Source organism: Cornus florida, unplaced genomic scaffold (genome assembly GCF_030987335.1).
Source record: "Cornus florida cultivar Cherokee Brave unplaced genomic scaffold, ASM3098733v1 CherokeeBrave_3.0.0_Hap2_Chr02, whole genome shotgun sequence".
Taxonomy (NCBI): domain Eukaryota; kingdom Viridiplantae; phylum Streptophyta; class Magnoliopsida; order Cornales; family Cornaceae; genus Cornus; species Cornus florida.
In genome coordinates, this window is record NW_026775572.1 from 97,550,741 (window position 1) to 97,573,551 (window position 22,811).

Below are 22,811 nucleotides of genomic sequence, written 5' to 3' on the forward strand. Positions count from 1 at the left end.
ATTCTATGTTGCAGCACATGAAATCAATTATCTATCATAGAGTATCTTCAGTTGGTATGGACCATCTACCTAACTACATTAATCTAAAGGTGTAGCATAGTCCATCTTCCTTAAGTATAATCTATATAAATTTTCAATTACATGCCAATAAAACTATTTCATAAATTCATTCCCATTGTCACTATAGGAAATCAAGTGCATAATTGTGTCAATATGATTTCTAAGACAAGATAAACATATCAACATAACTATATGTTCACATGAAAATCACATACATTAATTCAATGTAAACACCTTCTAATTTATGAAATCAAATATATACAAGAAGAATCCCCAAATTGAAATAGCAATTACAGCATATTTACTTGGTCTAGGTTACATCAACTCCCTAGGAAGGGAATTAGCCTCTCATGGATATGGTAGCAACTTCAAGGATTGAAGAAGAAAAAGATTTCTTTTTCAGTCCCATTGTTGCAAAACTCAGCAAAAAACCCTAAGGAAAATCCTCTCCCTCACAATATATTTTTAGAATCCAAAACTAACTGATCTAATTCAAGCCTCTGCCCCCTCTTAATCCCAAGATGAGTTTCAAAACAACCCAACTCGTCAAAATTCAAATCCCCACTTAAGATGGAACAAACTCTAACTTATTCAAAATGGGGGCCCGTAGTCTTGTGTCTGGACGCAAAGCATGGCGTCCGAACGCGAGGTACTGCTATTTGGTGTCCGGACGCAAGTTCCTGCGTCCAGACGCGAAGCATGCTGCTTGGCTTCTTCTTTCCTTCTAAAGTGTTGGTTATATACATCGCCTTTTTGGGCCATTTCTTCTTGAAAACCACTTGATGTTTAGGCCCGATATGACTTATTCTCCAAAAACCCTTAAAACCTTATTTTTATTCCTTGTAAGCAATTAGACCTGCAAAAACACAAAAACATAAAATTGGAGATAATTTATATACATAGATCAAATAATGGGCTTAACTAATGCAATTAAGGGCGATTAAATATGCAATATTCGGCGTTTATAAGTCGTATATGAACTAATGATGCAGCATGAAATATGGCATGTCCCCAGGCAGAAACAAGTAAATTTGTTCGCATAAGCAAAGGACGACCAATTAACTACAGTCTTTTAATAAAAGTTTCTGCCAAACCATTTTGAGTATGAGTGTGTGTAACAGGATGTTCAACATTAATTCCAATAGACTTGCAGTAGTCAACAAAAGCTTAAGAAGAAAATTCAGTAGCATTATCAAGACGGATTATCTTAATTGGGTAATCAGGAAAATATGCCCACAATTTGATGGTTTGAGCAAAAATTCTAGCAAATGCAACATTACGAGTATAAAGTAAATAAACATGTGACCATCGTATTGAGGCGTCAATTAAGACCATAAAATAGTGAAATGGTCCGCAGGGTGGATGAATTGCCCCACATATATCCCCGTTAATTCGCTGTAAAAACGGGGGAGATTTAACAATGACTTTTAAAGGGGATGGCCAATAATCAAATTACCTTGTGAGTAGGCGGTGCATAGATTATCTCGAAATGCACCGCCACTTCGTGGCGTGTTTGCATAGATTACCAAAAGCTGAATTCTGCCATTAGGAAGAACCATTTTCCATTGCCTTTCATTGACTAAATCTTAGAAAGATTGGCCGGGCAACAATACTATTACTTCCTAGATGGTTACTCGGGGTACAATCAAGTGGCCCTAAATCCATTGGATCAAGAAAATATCACATTCACATGTCCTTTCAGTACATTTGCTTATCGACGGAAGCCTTTTGGATTGTGCAATGCTCTTACCACTTTCCAACGGTGTATGATGTCAATTTTTTCGGACATGGTGGAGAAGTATTTAGAAGTCTTCATGGATGACTTCTCAGTTTTTGGGTCCTCATTTGATTTGTGTCTCCAAAATCTAAAAAAAGTGCTTCAAAGATGTCGTGAGACTAATCTTGTGTTAAGTTGGGAAAAGAGCCATTTCATAGTTCAGGAAGGAATCGTGCTTGGACATGTCATCTCTAAAAGAGGAATAAAAGTAGATAGAACGAAAGTTGAGCTGATCTCCGAATTGTCTCCACCTACTACGGTGAGAGAAATTCGCTCATTTCTAGGACATGCCGGTTTTTATCGCCGGTTCATTAAAGACTTTAGCAAAATTGCTAGACCCTTGCGCAACCTTCTTGCCAAAGAAACTCCATTTGTCTTTGATGAAGCATGCCTAAATGCTTTTCATCAACTTCGCACTTTTCTATCATCCGCTCCCATTATACAACCTCCAAATTGGTCCTTACCATTTGAGATTATGTGTGATGCTTCCGACTTCGCAATGGGTGCTGTTTTGGGGCAAAGGGTAGGCAAACTACCATATGCTATATACTATGCGAGTAAGACTTTCTTAGGTGCCCAATTGAATTATTCTACCACCGAGAAAGAATTACTTGCCGTAGTATATGCCTTTGATAAATTTCAGTCATATCTCTTAGGATCCAAGGTAATTGCGTTTTCCGATCATACCGCTCTTAGGCATTTTTTAATGAAAAAGGAAACCAAACCTCGCTTGATAAGATGGATCCTACTTCTTAAAGAATTTGACTTTGAAATCAAGGACAAAAAGGGCTCCGACAATGTCGTTGTCGATCATCTGTCTAGATTAATGGTTGAATCTTCTCCAAATCTTGAAATTCATGAATCATTTCCGGATGAACAACTCTTTCAAATCTCAAATGGGACGTTGCCTTGGTTCGCCGACATTGTTAATTATCTTGTAACCGGCAAACTTCCCATTACTTGATCAAAACAAGAAAAGGACCGATTCTTTGCTAACATCCGGAAATACTATTGGGAAGATCCCATTCTGTTTCGTTATTGCTCGGATCAAATCATAAGAAGATGTGTGCCGGAAAGTGAAGTTCCAAGCGTCCTTGTGTTTTGTCACACACTTGCTTGTGGTGGGCATTTCAGTGGAAAAAAGATCGCTTTGAAGGTTCTTCAAAGTGGGCTCTTCTGGCCCACTATCCACCGAGATGCCTATAACATTTGCAAGGTGTGTGTTCAGTGCCAAAAGTTAGGATCAATGTCAAAGAGAGACATGATGCCTTTAACTTCAGTCTCCGTAGTTGAAATCTTCGATGCATGGGGCCTAGATTTTATGAGACCATTCCCAATGTCTTATGGCTTCCAATATATTCTCATTGCCGTTGATTATTTGTCAAAGTGGGTTGAGGCTTGTGCTACCAAAACGAATGACCACTCCATGGTAATTGCATTCGTCAAATCAAACATTTTTGCTCATTTTGGTATGCCAAGGGCCATGATAAGTGATGGAGGAAAACATTTCTGCAATCAATTCTTAAAGAAACTATTTTTGAAATACTCTGTCACACACAAAGTGGCCACTCCCTACCATCCCCAAACAAGTGGGCAAGTCGAGGTGTCAAATAGGGAAATCAAGCATATTCTTGAGAAAACTGTCAATCCAACCCGAAAAGATTGGTCAAGGAAATTGAATGATGCTTTGTGGGCTTACCGGACAACTTACAAGACTCCAATAGGCATGTCTCCATATAGACTTGTTTATGGGAAGCCTTGTCATCTTCCGGTTGAGCTAGAACATAAGGCACTTTGGGCAATAAAAAGGCTCAACTTTGATCTTGATAAGGCTGGACAAGACCGTTTGCTCCAACTCAACGAGCTAGAAGAATTGAGAAATGATGCCTATGATAGTTCAAAAATCTACGAGGCAAGGACAAAAGTATTTCATGATAAACATATTGTGAAAAAGTCCTTTGAGGCCGGTCAAAAGGTTTGGTTATTCAACTCTAGGCTTAAATTCTTCCCTGGAAAGCTTCGAACCAAATGGAAAGGCCCTTATCAAATCATCTCTGTCTCACCTTATGGGGCGGTTGAACTTAAAAATCTAAAAGATGAAAGGACTTTCAAAGTTAATGATCAAAGGCTTAACCATACATTGATGGACAAGCTTTTCAAAGAAATGTGGAATCCGCCCTCTTGGTAGATTCCATTTACTTTGAAGATTGAGAGTATCTCACGTCTTTCTAGCGACGTTAAATACTAGTTGTATCGAGTTTCTCCTTCGTTGCATTTTAATTTTCATTTTATTATTATTTTATTTTTTTTCCTTTTGTACATTTATGCATTTTTAAATTCAAAAAGAAAAAAATAATAATAAAAGTAAAAATAAATAAATAAATAAAAAATAAAAAATTTGTAAATGGGTAATGTAGGTTGGTGTTTAATTTTATTTCTATTTTATTATTATTTTTTTATATATATTTCATGTTAGTTTTGTTTTAAAAACATAAAAAAATTAAAAAAAAAGTAAAAAATAGTACTAGTTCGTATAGATTGCTTTGTGATTTTATTTCAATATTATTTATTATTATTATTATTATTATTATTATTTTGTTTTATTTATATTTTATCTATATTTTATTTTAGTGTATATAGTATTTTTAGTTTTACATTAAAAAAATAATAATAAAAAAATAAAATAAAATAAGATCCATCCCCAAAATGAGTAGGCTATCGATTTCATTTTTTTGACAGAAACTAACACAAAAAAGGCTCATGGGGATCAATCCCCCAACCACGGCGATCAATCCCCAACCACTTTCTCACATTACACAGTGAAGGGGAACTTTTTTTTTTTTTAATAAAATTGTCGATCCCTTGCTTAAGGTGATCGACCCCTTAACCTTGCCCTTATCATCTCTCTCGCCTCCATTCACTACCCAACCCTCAAACCTCTTCACCCAAATCCAAACTCCCAAGTTCTTAGACCGTCCCTCTCTGTTCGATCCTCTCTTCCGCGGTGTTGAAGGGTTCGATCAACGGTGGTCGCATCCGGGTACTGTCTTCTCCAGCCGTGATTCGCAGCAGCGACGGTTTCTGGGTAGCAGGTCCTTCCGGCCGTGCTTGAATCAGTCCGATTCCGGCTTGGTCCTCTCCAGCGAGTTCGGGTTGTAGGTCTGAAAAAAACAAATAAAAAAATAAAATAAAAAAAACAACAGTAGCGGCGTCGCATCTGGCTTCGTCTTCTAGCGTCGCGGCTGGCTTCTTCTCCGGCGTCGAGGCTGGCTTCTTCTCCGGCGATCGCGGCTGGCTTCTTCTGCGGCGATCGCGGCTGCTTTCGCATCTGGATTCTCTTTGGTGATTTCGGCTTGGTCTCGCCGGCGATCAAGGCTGGTTCTTCTCCGGCCATGATTTCCGACGATTTGGGTTCTTCGCTTCGTGCTTTCCGGCGCCATGGTTCTGGGTCGCTTTTCTTCCGGCCAGCTTGCCGATCGTTCCTCTCCGGCGATTTTGGCCTCCTTTGTTTATATATATAAAAAAAAAATAATAAATTAAATAATTAAAAAAAAAACATAACAAATAAATAATAAAAAAAACAAATTTAAATAACAAAAAAATAATAATAAATAAATAAATTAAACAAAAAAAAATTATAATAAATAAATAAATACTAATAAAAAAATACATAACAAAAAATAATAATAATAATAATAATAATAATAAAACTAAAAAAAAAAAAAAAAAACTAAAACAAAAACAAAATTAAATACTAATAAAAAAAAAACATAAAAAAAAAAAAATCATTAACATTCCGTCTTGCTAGAGACGTTAAACTTAGCCCATTTTTTTATTTATTTATTTTTTTTGTAGGTTGTATATATTCTTTTTCTTTGTTTATATAAAAAAAAAATTTGGTATTACCGTTATGCCTCTCTGCATGCATGTTCTCATCATTGTTTCAAGGGCTTCATCTTATATATCTTTATATCATATTTTATATTGTCTAGAGTGTATATTCTTATCACATTTAATATTTGATGTGAGTTGCTAGTGTGACTTTTTAGTAGGTTTTTGAATCCAAGTTTGGGGGAGACCTCTTTTCTACTAGATATTTGCTGGACTTCCTCATCTTTGCCATCACGGTATACTCTTTCCATCATTTTTCACTATTCTCATTGCATATTGAGGACAATGTGCAGTTTAAGTTTGGGGGTAAGGTCATCATGCTTCATTCTATTTGAAGTTGAGCTTTAAATGCATGATGCAATTTAAGATGTTTTGGCAATGATTTTGAACTTTTGAAGCATAGTGCTTTTGAAAAATAAGTTGTTAGAGTCTAATACTTCTTGTATACTCTAGGATGCCATTTAGGGGTAAATTTTTAATTTTTGATACCATGTTTGCTCTTGTGGTACACATCATCTTGTTGGTTGAAATGTTTTGAGAGTTGATTCTAGAATCTACACTTGCACTTGCGCACATTAGCATTTAATTTGTGAGGTACATGCTTAGTTGATTATTGTTTTGGTTTATCCCAATTGAGCTAGTATGCTTTGAAAGCTTTCATTCTTGATAAAATGACCTTGCAAAGAAAAGAAATAAAAGCACTCACCAAAGGTGAGTAACAAAAAAAAAAAAAAAAAAAAAACTGCATTCTTTCAATATGTCAACTTTACACCCTTAGGAGTGTCTTTACACTTAACTCCCTAAGACCATTTGGTTTGGGAGTCGTTGGTTCAACGCTTGTTACATGGAATGATTAGAAAGCTTAAGGAACTTGAACATTGCACATGGACACATATTAAAAAATATATATATATATATTTAATTGAATAACAAGGTTCATTCAATGTCTTGATGATTGGTACTATATCTGTATGCTAGTTTGAGGGTAAGGCTATGCCATTACTTTGATTTGCTAGGATAGCAATACATTTTGATGCCGGTTCACTCAAAAAGGATGATAGAATTGATTCAATTTGCATGATTAACTTGCTTGATGTGTGGAGGACCATTTTTGCATACATGATGTTGAAATGTTGAGAATAGCTTAGAAATGGCAGAAATTTGCATACTTGAAGTAGTCTACTTTAAACACTTGTTTGATATGTGTCGTTGCTTCTCAAGTAAGAAAGAGCTGTAGATGTTTATGTGTACCATTTCTGGAAACCCTCACGAAACTTTACTAGTCCACTAGGGGTAACTTAGGGGTTTAAAAGGCTTGTTGCATATGCTAAATGTAACAGTGATCCCTACGAAAGTGGTGTTGTCTTTATTTGCTTTATTAGTTCATAGTTGTATATATATTTGTTTCATTTTCATATTGTACTTCATTGCTAGGGATTAGCAATATCTAAGTTTGGGGGTGTGATAAGTGCTTAAATGTTACACATTTCAGCACCTAAACTAGGGTATTTTAGTCTTTGCATTTATCTTATTTTCATGTTTTAGTTCTAATTTAAGTTTTTGTCAATTTCAGGTCAATACAGTTCAAACGAACTAATTTTGGTTCATTAAGGCCTTTTTGGAGATAAACAAAGACATTTGGGAAAAGTTCAGAAAATGGCAAGAAGAGTCCGCAACCATTGTTCGTATAGTGTGCTCATCCTTCAAAAGCGGTCAATTCTACATTTTTCGGGCCTTTAATGATATTCCTAAAGATCAAGAAGCAAAAAGATTAGCCTGGGGCCAAAATGGAGCTAAAATGGAGTTTAAAGGAGATTTCCAACACCTGGGGATCGATCCCCAAAGTGGGGGATCGATCCCCCACTATTCACCGAACTAACAATGCCCTTTGGGGATCGATCCCCAAGGCTGGGGGATTGATCCCCCAGGCCCTGGTAGCATTACGAGATTTTTTCTTTTGGGTTTATTTTTTTGGTTCTATTGGGCTTAAATATAGTTTGTTACTTAAGGGAAATAGGCCCATTATTTTTAGGGTTAGTTTCTTATTAGTTTAGAGAGTTTTATTTTTATTATTTTATTATTAAGAAGTTTGATATTCTGTATCGTGATATCATGTTCTCTCCTGGAAAACGCAAAGGAGGAGAAACGAAGAACGGGCTAGGGTTTGGAAGAAAAGTTCGGAGATGATATATTCAAGGATGGAGATTTTTCTATCTTCAACTCCATCAACCATGAGTGGCTGATTCTTCTACTTAGGGTTGGATAAACCCTAAGCATGTAACCTATTCTCTCTCTTTTTTCATACTTTTTGGGGATTTAGCATGTAATTATTGTATAGGCTTGAAATATATGAATCAATTCTTCCAATTATTTATTTGTATTAATCATGTGTTGTCTTATGTGTGGTTGATGAATAAACAAGCTTTCCACTTGAATTCTTTGTAAATTGATTCTTGTGATGTCTATGCATGGTGATAATTAGTTGTAGTTGTGAATCAATTTGATGGAAAATTACTTCTATTTGATGGATGGCACTACATGTTTAGGTTAATTTATTGTGTAATTAGTTTTAAATTTATGTTTAATTAGTTTAATTCAAGTTTAATTAATTTAATTGCAATTTAATTATTAGGTAAGTAGACCATCCATACTTATATTTGAGTTCCATACTTTTTGCCACAATTGTATTATCCTCTAGATTGATGTAGGCTAGAATTGTAACTTGAATTGATGGACCATTCTTTGGATAGGTGAATTACACTACACTTAGCTTATTCGTCATTAGGTAGGCAATTCAAGCTTGAAATTGATGCTTTATACTTTTCTTTGCAAGTAGTAGCTACATTAGAATTACATTTAATTATTTCTTTAATTAGTTGAAAGTTAGTGAGTTAGGCAATGTGCTTGGTGTTGAATCCTACACCCTAAGTCTCTTTCCAATCTCTTAAACTCTATTTCTTTATTGCAATCATTTAGTTTAAAATTAGCTTTAATCACAAACAAAACCCTTTTTAGCAATCACATAAGCACTAAAGTATAATTCAATTATGAAAAACCTATAATTGTTTAGATCTCTTGGGACGATCCCTGCTCACTTCATATTCCATAGTATAAGTGTTTAGTGGTTTTATAAATTTTAAAATATGGTGCCCACTTGACATTATTTCTAAACCTAAAGTGTTGTGCATTATTTTGTGCACACGCTCAGTCGCATCACTCTCGGCCCTTGTGTAATCTTCTTGCCAAGGACGTTCCGTTCAATTTTAATGAAGCTTGTATGGAAGCTTTTGTGAAACTTCGCACTCTTCTCTCATCCGCCCCAATCATGAAACCGCCTAATTGGTCTCTTACATTTGAGATCATGTGTGATGCATCCGATTATGCATTAGGTGCGGTTTTGGGCCAGCGTGTGGACAAGCTCCCACATGCTATCTATTATGCGAGAAAGACTCTCTCTGATGCTCAGATAAATTACACCACCACTGAAAAAGAATTGTTGGCCGTGGTGTATGCCTTGGATAAATTCCGTTCCTAACTTCTTGGATCCAAGGTCATTGTCTTTTTGGATCATGCCGCTCTTAGGCATTTGCTCGCGAAAAAAGAGACCAAACCTCGCCTAATTCGATGGATACTCTTACTTCAAGAGTTTGACATTGAGATCTGGGACAAGAAGGGGACAGACAATGTTGTCGCAGACCATCTCTCTCGTCTACTTATTAAAAAATCTTCTGAATTTGCTACAGTCCTTGATTCTTTTCTGGATGAGCAACTATTTCAAATTTTCTATTCCAGTCTCCCTTGGTTTGCGGACATTGTCAACTACCTTGCGATAGGCAAAATTCCATCCAATTGGTTAAAACAAGAGAAAGACCGATTCTTCTCCCAAGTTAAGCATTTCTTTTGGGAAGATCCAGAATTGTTCAAGTATTGCCCGGATCAAATCGTCCAGAGATGCATTCCCGACAATGAAACCACAAGCGTCCTAAATTTCTGCCATACTCTTGCTTGTGGGGGACACTTTAGTGCCAGAAAGACAGCTGGCAAAGTCCTTCAAAGCGGATTTTATTGACCATCCTTGTTTCGGGATGCTTACAATTTCTGTAAATCTTGTGAGTGTTGCCAAAAGCTCGGATACTGTCTAGGAGAGACATGATGCCCCTCACTCCCATCCTCATTATTGAAATTTTTGATGTGTGGGGGATCGACTTCATAGGCCATTTTCATCTTCTTATGGCTATGAGTATATCCTTGTAGCAGTGGATTATGTTTCTAAATGGGTTGAAGCCGAGGCTACCAAAACCGATGATCATAAAGTCGTGATCCAGTTCATTCAATCCAATATTTTTAGTCGCTTTGGTACGCCCCGAGCAATCATCAGTGACGGTGGATCTCATTTCTGAAATCGTTACCTTAAATCCGTCCTCTCCAAGTATTCTATCATTCATAAGGTTGCCATACCTTACCATCCTCAAACGAGTGGTTAAGTGGAAGTATCTAATCGGGAGATTAAGCATATCCTAGAAAAAATGGTTCGACCGGACCTCAAAGATTGGTCATTGAGACTAAACGATGCGCTTTGGGCTTACCGGACAGCTTATAAGACACCAATTGGCATGTCACCATATCGACTTGTCTTTGGCAAAGCCTATCATCTTCCAGTCGAACTAGAGCACCGTGCTTATTGGGCCATCAAAAGGCTCAACTTTGATCTCAAACAAGCCGGCTCTATTCGGAAATTGCAGCTCAATGAGCTTGAGGAACTTTGCAATGATGTGTATGAAAGTGCCAAAATTTATAAGGCAAAGACTAAAGCTTTTCATGACAAGCACATTGTCAAAAAGTCTTTTGTCCCTGAACAAAAAGTTTGGCTTTTCAATTCTAGATTGAGACTTTTTCTCGATAAACTCCGTTCATGGTGGGATGGTCCATATGTCATCACCTCCATCTTTCCTCATGGTGCAGTCAAACTTCAAGATCCTACCAATGGATCTCTCTCCAAGGTTAACGGCCAACGGCTTAAGCCTTACGTCGATGGCATAGTCCCTATCCGAAAAGTTGAGAAAGTCCTATTAATCGACCCAATTTATGAGGACTAATGCGCCATGTAAAGCCTGGTTCGTCTAGCTATCAACGTTAAATTTAGCACTCATAAGAAGCAATTCTTCCATTTTCTGAGCTTCCTTCTTCCAAGTGCCTAGTTCCACGAATTTTCTAGAAATTCATTAAGTTTAACAAAAAATGTGCATTCTTCCGGACTTGACTCATTGAGCATTCCGGCAGTTCCATTTGGTTTCCTTCCTCATTTTTAGGTCTTTATACCATTTCTGAAAAGAAAATTTAAGGTTAGCTAAGCATTTATTCCGTCTAATCCAAAGTGTAATTGGCATGCGGATTGCGTGCTTTTTCTCTTGGGCCATTAAGTGCCAAATCCTGACTCGTCATCTCTTTGCGGTAGCTAAGATCCTCCGAAATTCAAAATCTATGTTTGAAGTTGATAGAGATCATGTCCCGGCCCTCATAGGTTGCAACTACTACACAAGGCAGCAGTTGAAAAGCTTTCGCGGGCGCCCGCCGTTCTAGGCAGCACTAGGAGTTTCCGCAGGCCCCCGTAAATTCTCGCGGGCCCTCGCCAAGCTACCGCGGGCACCGGTGCCTCCTCCTAGCTAGATGTTAAATGGGCTTTCAAGCCCATTTCCTTCCTTTTAACCTCTTCTTCTCTTTATCTTTCCTCACCCCAAACCTCTTCAACCCTAAAAACCTTCCTCTCTCCGACCCTATCTTCCCATCTCAACCTCAATCTTTTCCATCATCCATCATCCTTCCATTGTCCGTCTCCATCTTCCCTCAAATCCTTCTCTCATCAAGCCAAAGAGGGCTTTGCTCCTCCAAAGTGGGTAAATTTCTTCTCCATTCTTTTTTCTTTGAATTTTCGCATTAAGGAGGATGGGAATCTATTCATTGGAGGATTGGTGATTATTGGGTTTTGAATGTATGTCATTTGCAGGTTGAGATTTAGGGAATTTTTCATATCTAATATCATTTTGTCCCTCTTCCCCATTCTTGTGCACGCCAGGTGTTCGTAGAAATTCCTGAACCAAATTTCCGCACTCCAATGGCTCCCAAAGTTGCGTCCAAGCGTGCTCGCTCATCCGAGGGCCCTTCAAATGTCCCTCTAACTCCAAATTGGGCGGAATGGCCAATTGTCCCCGAAGCAAAATTCAACATTGCCAATGATTTTGAACACAATTAGGAAATTGCATGGTCAGTCCGCGAATTACGAGCACGTAGCCTCGCATTGCTCTTCAAACCACGAACTCATGCCTACTACCCGCGCGTGGTTCGTCTGTTCTATGCAAACCTGTTCCATTCATGTGCGAAACCGGACATCATCAAAACCACCATTGATGGAGACGTTTATGAATTTGGCCTGGATGATCTTGCTATGGCCATGGATTGTCCATTGGCTTTGTCGGTGGATGCTGTAGGTCCCCCTCTTTATGTTAACCCACCGGCTCAACTTCCCTTGGTAGACATTGTGGGCGAAATTTGTCACGGTTAATTTACCGGCAATCGAACCACCAGCACCAATAAATCCTTCTTACCATGCTGGCTGTGGTTTCTTGATTCGGTCCTGGCGAAGAACTTCCTTCCCGTGCCAGGCCATTCCTAGCATAAGGGGGATTTTCTAAAAACCCTCTAGGCCGCTGAAAAGGAGTACTGGTTTTGCGTCCCACAACTTGTCTAGGACCAAATTCTCAAGATTTATAATGAGTTAATCTTGGTAAGGTCCAACAGTGCCACCACCTGGGCATTTCCATTTCCATACCTTATCACTAGGTTACTTAAAGATGCCGAATTCAAAGCACCTTATGGTGAGGCGAAAGAAAAGACAGTGGCTGACTTCAACCTTGGGGTCTGGAAGTCCAGTACAGTGTAGCTCAAGACGTCCTATCAGGCTTGAATTGGAGATGATTTGGATTGGGGTGCTCTAGCCCCTCATATGGCTCCGGCCCCTGAGGCCCCCGTTGCTCTAGCTGCCCCTATTGCTTCGCCGTTAGATGTCATGACCCATGCTGATTATCTTGCCCTCAATGCTCGTCTTGATGTGTTTGATATACATTTTGGCAACAGAGAGGGCGCCATTCAGAAAACTCAGGAGAGCCAGGAGGTTTTGCAGGCTATGCTCCAAACTTTGCTTGACCGAGCGCTCGGCGCACCTGGCGCTTTATCCTCCACTCTGATGATGGAGTGATTTTATGCTTCTATTTTCTATTTCCCTTTTAGTAGCACTTTTTAGACTTATTTTAGGTCACCTTTGGCAATTGCTTTCTATCTTCTTTTGAACTTACAACTGCATCGATTTTGCTACTTTGCATGCATTATAGTTTTTAATTAAATAAATTGCAGTTATTTTCATTCATTTTGAATTCATATGATTCTTGCTATGTATAGATGCTTTTGACAGGTTTTTGCAACCAAGTTTGTGGGTATGCTCATGGAATTCACAAAGTGGCCTATTTTTGCACCGCTACTCGATTCCTTTTTAACTTGGTACTATTGTTCTTGTTACACTCTTCATTTTTAATTATTTATCCTTTGCCTTCTCACATTAAGGATAATGTGAAATTCAAGTTTGGGGGTGCATTCTGCATTGTTACATTTTTGAGAAAACATTTTTGCTTGCATGACTGTAGCTGGATGCATGTAAGTTAATAAAATAATTTTTGTTGGAAGCAATGATAGTGTAATCATGGAACCTTTTTGGAGATTGAACATGTGTTTAAGACTTTGTGTATAGAGGCAAATGATAATTTTGAAAATAAAGAAAAATTTAAAATGACCATGTTGATTCATTTTGGTTTGTATAAATGCTTCAATTAAATTTCATCGGATTTCATACTCTTTTATGCTTCACATTGCACATATGCACACCAGGAACCTAACCGTGAGGTATGCAACCCAATTGACCTTGATCATGACTCAGCTGATTTGAGGTGATGACCCTAATGAATGGATATCTTTGTCATGTTTAAGTAAAAAAATAAAAAAAAATTTAAGCAATGATAATGACCATTTTAAGTTCGTATCCTTTCCAACTCGAGTCATTAAGCCCTAGGAGTGTCTCTATACTTAACACCCTAAAGCCATCCGGTTTGGGAGTTGTTGGCCTAACACTAGTTACATGGGTTGGTTAGAAAGCTTGAGGGACTTAGACATTGCACGGTCATTCATAAAAAAGATAAATAAGTAGATATGGTTCGTTGGAGTTTGTAGCCTTTCCAACTCGAGTTATTAAGCTCTAGGAGTGTTTCTACACTTAGCACCCTAAAGCCATCTGGTTTGGGAGTTGTTGGCCTAACACTTGTTACATGGGTTGGTTAGAAAGCTTAAGGGACTTCGGTATTGCACGACCATAGTATGTAAATAAAATAAGCAACAAAGGTTGTATTATGAATAAAGTCATGCCTTAGGGATCCCATTTAGAAGGAAATTCAATGATTTGAAAGCTTGTGTTCCTGAGATTGGGAAAAGAGGGTAAAAGCCGCATATTGGGGATCCGGTTCACTTTCACTGAAGTTAGAGTTCAATTCTATTTTAGAAATGACAATTGAAGTGTTTATATAGGCTATGATGATTGATGCATAATAATTAAAATGTGTTTTACCATGTTGTATATCAAGGCCTCATGTATGCAAGGTAGTCTACCTAATGAGTCTTTTTCTAAGTTTCTGTAACGACTCGGTCATTTGCCTTCCTTTCTTTTTTCCTGAAATTTTACGAATGAATTTTTTTTATTTAATTTTCTTTTCTGAGCTCTGTTTCGTGTCGCTTAGTGTCATCTCGAGTGCTCGAAATTGGTTCCTGAGACTCTTTTCCATGGATTGACAACTTTCTCTAAGGACCGAGTCATTTTCACATTTTTAGTTTTTTGACGCTATGCGCTATTTCGTCCTTTTCCCTATTCTGTCTTATCTTCGTTTGTCAGTTTTTGGCACAACCTCACTTCTCATGCTCGGAGTTGGTTTTTGACTTCACGTACTTTCATCTTGAGTGGTTTCCATGAAATACGTATCTTTACTTTTGCAAGAAAGTACTCTAGTTGCTCCCGGTGTCCATAAGGGCATGGATGCAAAGTTCATTGAAATTATTTTCTTTTCTTGGGGTGTTTTTCGTAAATATCTTTTGAAGATATTTTATTTCAGGGGTTTTTAAGAAAATATTTTTGGAAGATATTTTCATTCTGGGCCATAAGTGCAGTTTTCACTTTTTGAAGGGGCTATTGTGCAATTAATGAAAGTTATTACAAAATGTCTTGTTTTGAGCCTGAATCCTCGTACGAGATTCATTTTCACATTTTTTCGAGTTGTGTACTCTTGGAATTTCCTCCTGGTCGATGTTTTCCTATTTTAGGGTTTCTGGCCCCGGTTTTCGCCAAACTTGTTTTGGGTATAACTTTTTGCTCAGGACTCGGTTTTTGATGCTGTTTCTTCCATTATTCATATTTTATCATTTTGAATCTTTTTCGTTCACAAAGTTTTGCCATTTGAGCACATCTGCTCAAATTTTACTTTTTCGGACCCGGCGGGGCCCGTTCGGGGCACTTTTTGAGATTTCTATAAAAGGAGGGTGAGATATTTCATTTTTCATCTTCTCCCCTCTTCATGCATGACCTGGAGCTCCCATCGCATCCCAAGGGGTGCTGCCATCTTCTCTCTTCTCTTTTGGTTCACTTTTCCTTGATGGAAAGTCTTTGACCTTAACGTTTGTTATTCCCCTCGCCGTGCTCTACCTTTCCCCCTTATTAGAATTCAGTTTTGACCATTTCTTGAGTTTGGTTTTGAGGTCAAGTTATGATTTTCATGGGGCTTCTTGCGGATTCTTGTTCACGGTGTTGTCCCCGACAAAACCTCTCGGTATCGTTGAATTCAGAGCACTTTTATTTTGGTGGGCCTTTGGGATTTTCATCTCAAATTGAGGTAGGGAATATTCTAGGTTTAAATTCTTGTTATATAGCATGCTTGTGATGCTTATACTACTTGTTTGCATGATTAAATATAAAATCTAGAAATTTTATTATTTATTTTTCTTGTACGGGATCTAATTTTTCCGGTTGCTCATGACTTGGTTTAAACATGTAGTATGATTTTATATTGCCCCTTGATATGCTCATTGTCATGTATTAAAATTGGAACATTTGAATAAGTATTAAAGATTTTATTTAATATTTATCTTAGGTGAAAGATTAATTCACATTGCCTTAACTAGCTTAAAATCAATATGTGTTAGCATATTAAATTAGGCCTTAGCATGCTCTTCAACATAGTTGAATTTGAAAGTAATTGGAGGTGTTTTGAAAATTATTAATTATTAATTAATTTGATTAATTAATTTGCCCTGAGTGCACTATTCACTCTATTTAAATTCCGATTTGATATTCTTGATTTACATGCCATATAGCTTCACATATATTTGATTTAGAATATTCGGTTAGGTTTTGAAACCTTTTATTTAATTAAATTTCATGTTTAAGATTTAATCCTCATGGTGATATACAACTTGGAATTCTATTGTGGCATGTTAGAAAATTAAGCTTAGGTATAGTTGTTCACATATATTAAATTGGGATTAATTGCATGGGAATTGCAACTTCTAATTTATATTTAACTTTAGTGAAAGGTTAAGTCACATGGTCTTAAATTAAATGAAATAAACTTGTAATGTGATATTATATTAGTCCTTGGCATGTTCTCTAAGATATGTTAAATTGAGAGCATTTGGTTAAGTTTGAAAATCTAGAGATTTTAATTAAAAGAATTAATTAAAATCTATTTTGCGGTCCCATTAGCTTAATTAAGATTTTAACTTGATATTTGTATTGGCCATGACTTGCTTACTAGTATATATTAATTGTGGACCATTTGAAGTTGCTTTAGAACCTTGGTAATTAAATTAGCATGATTTAATTAGAGTTCTACTTTGTTGTTCCAATAACCTAATTGAGTTTTAGAATGGATATAGGTGATGACCATGCCATGTTTTTTAATATGTATTAATTTGAGGTTATTTGGAATTGAATTAGAATCTAGGGAATTTAATTATTTTTATTTAATTAAATTCTATCGAATTGAGCCATGGATTTAATTCTATTTGAAAGTCGTTTCTATATCAAAATCCTAGACATGGACTTGTTGTATATTCATTTGGTTATGTTTTGAACATTGGACAACATAGTTGCTATGTTTGTATTCATGAGAATATGTTTTCTTTATTGAATATATTGTTGCCTTGTGTAATGATTTGCACACTTCGTGTTTAACATCTTTCATGCATAGTGTGTAACGAATCGCACACTGAAGATTCGACATTCATCATATCATATTAGTTGTGGATTTAGAGCATGTATTGTATAGGTTTCCAAATTTGGTTGTGCTTAGTAGATAGTTGATTATCTTGCATATTCCCATTGATATATGCGTTGTTGCACAACTTGTTGATTTTGGAAACTTGGGGATGTCGTTGTTTGACTATGGCTAGGACGTGGTTCTAGTACGGGGGATAGTCCCTCTATATGGTCTAGTGCGCACATAGGGAGGTTACCCATGGGCTAGTAACCCTAAAGTAACTATGTTGTTGGTCTGATCCGGCGTGACGTCCGAGTATCCACTTTGTTTGACTTCGCATTTCATTTTCAAGTTGATAACTAGATGATGTTGTAACTTGTTGTTCCTTATTTGTCGTTCCATTTTAAGTTACATGATGTTAACTTTGCGAAATTGTGCTTTATGTGTTGTATTGGATGTTCCAATATTGGTTAAATTGCATCGATATTGAAAATTGTGTTTTGACGTTCTAACAAAGCTTAGAATTGATCCTATTGATTCATTTAGAACTTAGACGTTAGGTGGCATGAACCACCACTGTTATTTTGTGCTTTAGATTCTAAGTTGATGGCTTTGAGAACTTATACCTTGTTGCATTGTATAACATGCTCTTTTGTTATTGAATTGCATGGATAATGTGATTCTTATTAACTTGTATTCAAATATGCTTTTGTCATGTTATATGGATTACTCTAGACCTAGTTTAATTGTATTGAAAATGCAATTCATGTTAATCTATGCTCAAGCATTCTTCTTGTCGTGTTCTTTAGATTATCCCAACCATGATTCTTGTTGCTTAGACTCTAAGGTAGCTTAGGATGCTCCCCGAGTCTCACTTGGACATAGACGTTAGGTGGCATGAACCCCTTTAACATGCTTCACCTTAAGGTGATAAAGTTGTAAAATGCTAGGTCGATTCATGCTCATCTCCTATGAGTAGCTTTATATTACTCACCCCTACGATACTGGGGCATATTTCAGGTACGAAGACTTGGTTCGTGACGCCTAGCATTCCTTGGATGTCGTGTAGCTCTAAAGTTTCCATTTCATGTAAATGTTAGCATGAAATGTCATTTTATAGACTTATATGTCAAAATATGTATATTTGATTCCATGTATGTAATATGTACTTAAGTACACTCCTTTCAATGTATTTGATATGTATGAGATGAGGCCGGAGGCCAATGACATGTACATTGTATTCTATGTACTTTTTAACTTCATGAAATATTGTGAAAATCTTGAAAAATCGCAAGTCCAATTCACCATGGTTGCATCGGGTGTGGGAATTCCATTATCATTCTTTCATAGGGTCTTATTAATCTTGTATGAAGTGTGGCTAAGGGCCAAACAGTCATTTGACCCCATTTTGTATTTTTGGATTCCGAGTTTTCATTCCAAGTTCCATTTTTGCCTTTTTGCTGGTTGGGGAGTCGGATTTTGTATCGGTGGTATTTTTAAGTCGTGGACCATTGTAACACATCCAAATAGGTAAGTTACGTTTGTGTGCATGGTCGTTTCAGGGCAAAACCTTATCGTTTGTGTTTTGAGCCTCTTGTGAATTCATTTCGTACTTTTTTTGCATATTCTGATCTAGGGGCATTATAGACTGTTTATGGTGGTTTTATTTTCTTCTTTCAATATGGTTGAATAGAAAACATGATTTTAGGAGGGGTTTCTTTTCCGTGTTTTTCCAGAAAATGTCGTCTTGATATCGGAAATCGCTTACGAAGTTCAGCTCTCAGTTTTTCAACATAGCAGCTTTTTGGACCTCCATGACCAGATTTCATGGAGGAGCATTTCGGGCATTTTACATTGTTTTTTTTTTTTTAAATTCTCTCGCGAGTCATGTAGAAAACTCAATTTTGGGGGGGGGGGGGGGGGGTTTCTTTTTTGTGTTTTTGAAAAAAAATTTATCTAGGTCTCCAAATTCAGCCTTTGTTCTGGATTTTTCTGAAAAATAACCCCACAGCAGCTTTATGGGCTGCTGCCGCCAGCCATGGTGCACTCAGCGCGCGCACGGCGTGCATGGGTGCACACATGGGGCTGTCATGGCCCCTCCTCGGGCTGCTGCGACGTCAATTCTTCTTTTGGGCTTTTCTCCTTCGTCCGGACTCCAATTCAAGTGAATTTTTTTTTAACTTGATTAATTTTTCGTCGTCTATCCAACGGTGTGCTCGGTTACACCCATATATTTTTGGATAATTACCAGTTTGCCCTTAAAGCTTTAAGTGTCTGTTTTCCGTCGTCACGCCGTTTCTCCTTCGTCCGGACTCCGAATCATACGATTCTTGAGTCCATCTTGATTAGTTTTTCATTGTCCTTCCAGCGGTGTGCTCGGTGGCACCCAAATCTACAGTTTTTAGAAAAGACTATTTTGCCCCTGGGGGCTTATTTGTCACATTTTTGATCTTTTGCTTCCGCATCAGTTCTTGTTAAGTTCCACGACCTCATGGAAGGTCACTTTGACTTCTTAGAGTCTTATTTTTTGTTTTCGCTTCCGCATATCGGATCCGTTATCGGGTCAATCTTCGGTTCATCATAGGACACGCTGGCCTAAAAATCAGAGTCGTCATAGTTTCTGTTGTTCCAAGTTACATTTGAGCTTTGTAGATATTTTTGCACTTAATGATTGATGCATGTTGTCAGCATTTCATATGTTAATATTTTTGTTAAGTTCTATATTTTGGTTTTGCTAAGGGACTAGCAAAATGTAAGTTTGGGGGTGTGATAAGTACCGAATATTGCATATTCAAGCGCCCTTATTTGCATTAGTTAAGTCCATTAGCGGATTATAATGTATAGTTTAGCTTTATTTGTTTATTTCCGTCTTCTTTTAGGTCGATTTCCCCAAATATGGTTAAAGATGCAGTTTTGTCGAGCCTTTGAAGAATCAAAGCACGCCGTTGCTGGGTACCGTCTTTTGGGTCAAGTTTCTAGAGTCGCCAGATGTTTGAAGTTGCAGCATAGTGCTCAGAATGAAGACTGTGTCGTTGTGCCAACTAAAGTGGCCAAAAAAAGGAGCTGCAAGTGTGAAAACCAAGGATCCGCAGGCGCCCGCCGCGCCATCGCGGGCGCCCACCAATCACTCCAGTAGGCCACCTTTTTCAGCGGGGCCCCACAGCCTCTGCTGGCCCCCACCGAGCTTCTGCGGGCGCCTGCCGAGCCACCACGGGCTCCCGCCATTTTGTGCAGTAAGTTCCTCCGGATATAAGCACCCACAGGCGCCCGCCAGCGCCCCGTGGGCGCTTGCCGACCTGCAGAGAGCAGCCCACCTGCTCCTGAATTCCAGCTGAATCTTGTTCCCTTGACCTATTTTGTGTGGTGCTGCTTCCTTCTAGTGGTTGGAGCTCGTGAGTGATGGAGGAGAGAGGAGATTTTGGACTAGATTAGAGCCTTGAAGCATTATTTTTCCATATCATACATTCTTGCAAGGTTTTTAGAGAGAGAAAGTAGAGTTCTTGAGGTTGTGTGTATTTTGGGTCCTCTAAGCACAAAAATAGAGGGGGTTTTCATCTCTTCTCCTTCCTCTCTTGCATCCATAAGCAACTAACTCCTTATCTTAGGGAGGTGATGAAGCCATTCTTTGTAAGCATGCTATAATCTTGTTTTGATTTGGGGAATGAAGTGTGTATGTAATCTTTTCATATTCTAGAGACTTACACATGTTGTAAATGTTCTTCAATTCAATAAATAATGGTGTTAAATGTATTATCTTGTCTTAGATTGTATGTTTTCATGATTATAGGGCTTACATCTCCATAGTGAGAATGGAGATGAGAATATGAAATGATTTTAATGGCATGTTGTATGAAAGGTTTGATAGTCCAAGCTTAGGGCCTCCCTTTTGATGGATTATCTTTATCTTTTGACTTCATCTGCACTTACCACACAAATTGAGGAATTTGTTAGTTCATAGCTTAGGAAGGATATTTCAGCTATACCCTAGTTTAGATAGATGAATTATACCAACCTTTGATGAATTATACTTAATTCTTGAATATGTGAACTTTTTGAAGATATTGTAGTTGTCTTGCATTTCTACATATCATGGTTACATATATATTTTGTCCCCCAAGTTATTTGCAAGCAAGCATGTTTGTATAGTTGGTGGTGGATTCACTTCCCTAGCCCTCTTTACATAAGTTCCTCTCATCTTAGATTCCTTTCATTTACTATTTTATGCACATTCTAATTTTAGTTACTTAGTGACAAACCAACAAACCTCTATATACCCTTTCATCATTCTAAAAGTGATTCTAGACATCTTAGTTGCCATAAACTAGCAGTCCCAGTGGTTCGACTTACCCGACCAATAGCCCTATTCTATAATGATTTGTGCTATTGTAAACGTTGATGTATAGTTGTCACATCGATCACAAGGGCAATAGAACGAGGTGGGAATGGTTTTATAAGGAAATAGAGGTGAATGTTAGTCAAGTGCGATCATACCAGCACTAATGCACTGGATCCCATTAGAACTCCGCAGTTAAGCGCGCTTGGGCGAGAGTTGTACTAGGATAGGTGACCCCAGGGAAGTCTTCGTGTTTCACAGTTTTTTTATCCGGCTTTGGATTTTAATTTCATTAATGTGTGTGTATATTTTTGTTAGTTTATTTATTTATACCGAGCGAACGCGTCGGCAAGGGCAATAGTACGGGGTGGGAATGGGTTTAAAGGGAAATGGAGGCAAGAGTTTCTAGGGTGCGATTATACTAGCACTAATGCACCAGATCCCATCAGCACTCCGCAGTGATGCGCGCGTGGGCGAGAGTAGTACTAGGATGGGTGACCCCCTAGGAAGTCCTCGTGTTGCACCCTATGACGGCCCAAGTTTTTCAACCCGATGCGTCAGTGATGACCCGAAAGTTAAGCCGGTAACGGGTCCGAAATGTGGAAGCAAAAGATAAACCAAGGTCTCTAGAGATATAAATCATCCTTAGGACACCCAAGTGACTTTCCATGAAGTCATGAAACTCAAAGAGAATGAAAGCGGAAACAAAGGTCAAAACGGGCAAAATCTATTAACTAAGGGGCAAAACAGTTAATTCGTAAATAAAAAGAGAGAATTGACTATAAACAAGTCAAACAATGTGAATACAACCTAATCTAATGATTTTATAACTTTCCAACAGGTTCCAAGAATTTTGGACAATAATCCCACCAAATGCCCTTTCCCGATTTAAGCGAAAACTGACACTACGTCACTAAAACATGAATAACTCCCACTATGATTTCAATCTGAGAGTGGAATTGGTACCATTAGAAAGCTAACTCAAAATCCAGGAATTTAGGCTCAAGAATCATCCCACTTGGATTAGAAATGAAGAAGATATAACCGTTTGAAGTCGGAATGACAGTGCTGAAACAGAACTGAAGAAGCTGGAGTGTGGAAGCTATTTAGGTCGACCGAAATGACCAAAAACTCTCCTAAATCCTGAAGGTCAAGAAAAATCACTTCGGTCGACCGAAATAAACTATCGGTCGACCGAAATGGACTTGAAACTCGAATTTGGCTATTAGAATGCATGTTTTTACTGTTGAAATGAAACCAAAAAGGGAATCAGTCGACCGGAATGGCTCGAGAAAGTGCCTATGAACCTGTTATGCACCAAAATGAAGAAGAAACCCCTAAGCGTTATTTGAATCCTTCATGGTATGATCAAATTTAATAATGTGCTATTATGTGATGATGTGAACAT

General features: G+C 37.8%; 1 non-coding gene and 1 pseudogene across 1 annotated transcript; both read left to right on the top strand.

Annotated features, from left to right (window-relative positions):
• Nucleotides 1-21,547: 21,547 nt before the first annotated feature.
• LOC132297422 (5S ribosomal RNA) lies at nucleotides 21,548-21,665 on the top strand (annotated as a pseudogene).
• A 146-nt stretch (nucleotides 21,666-21,811) lies between these two features.
• Nucleotides 21,812-21,930, top strand: LOC132297361 (5S ribosomal RNA). The gene has a single exon (XR_009479218.1). It is a non-coding gene; the product is annotated as a 5S ribosomal RNA (ribosomal RNA).
• The last annotated feature ends 881 nt before the right edge of the window (nucleotides 21,931-22,811 follow it).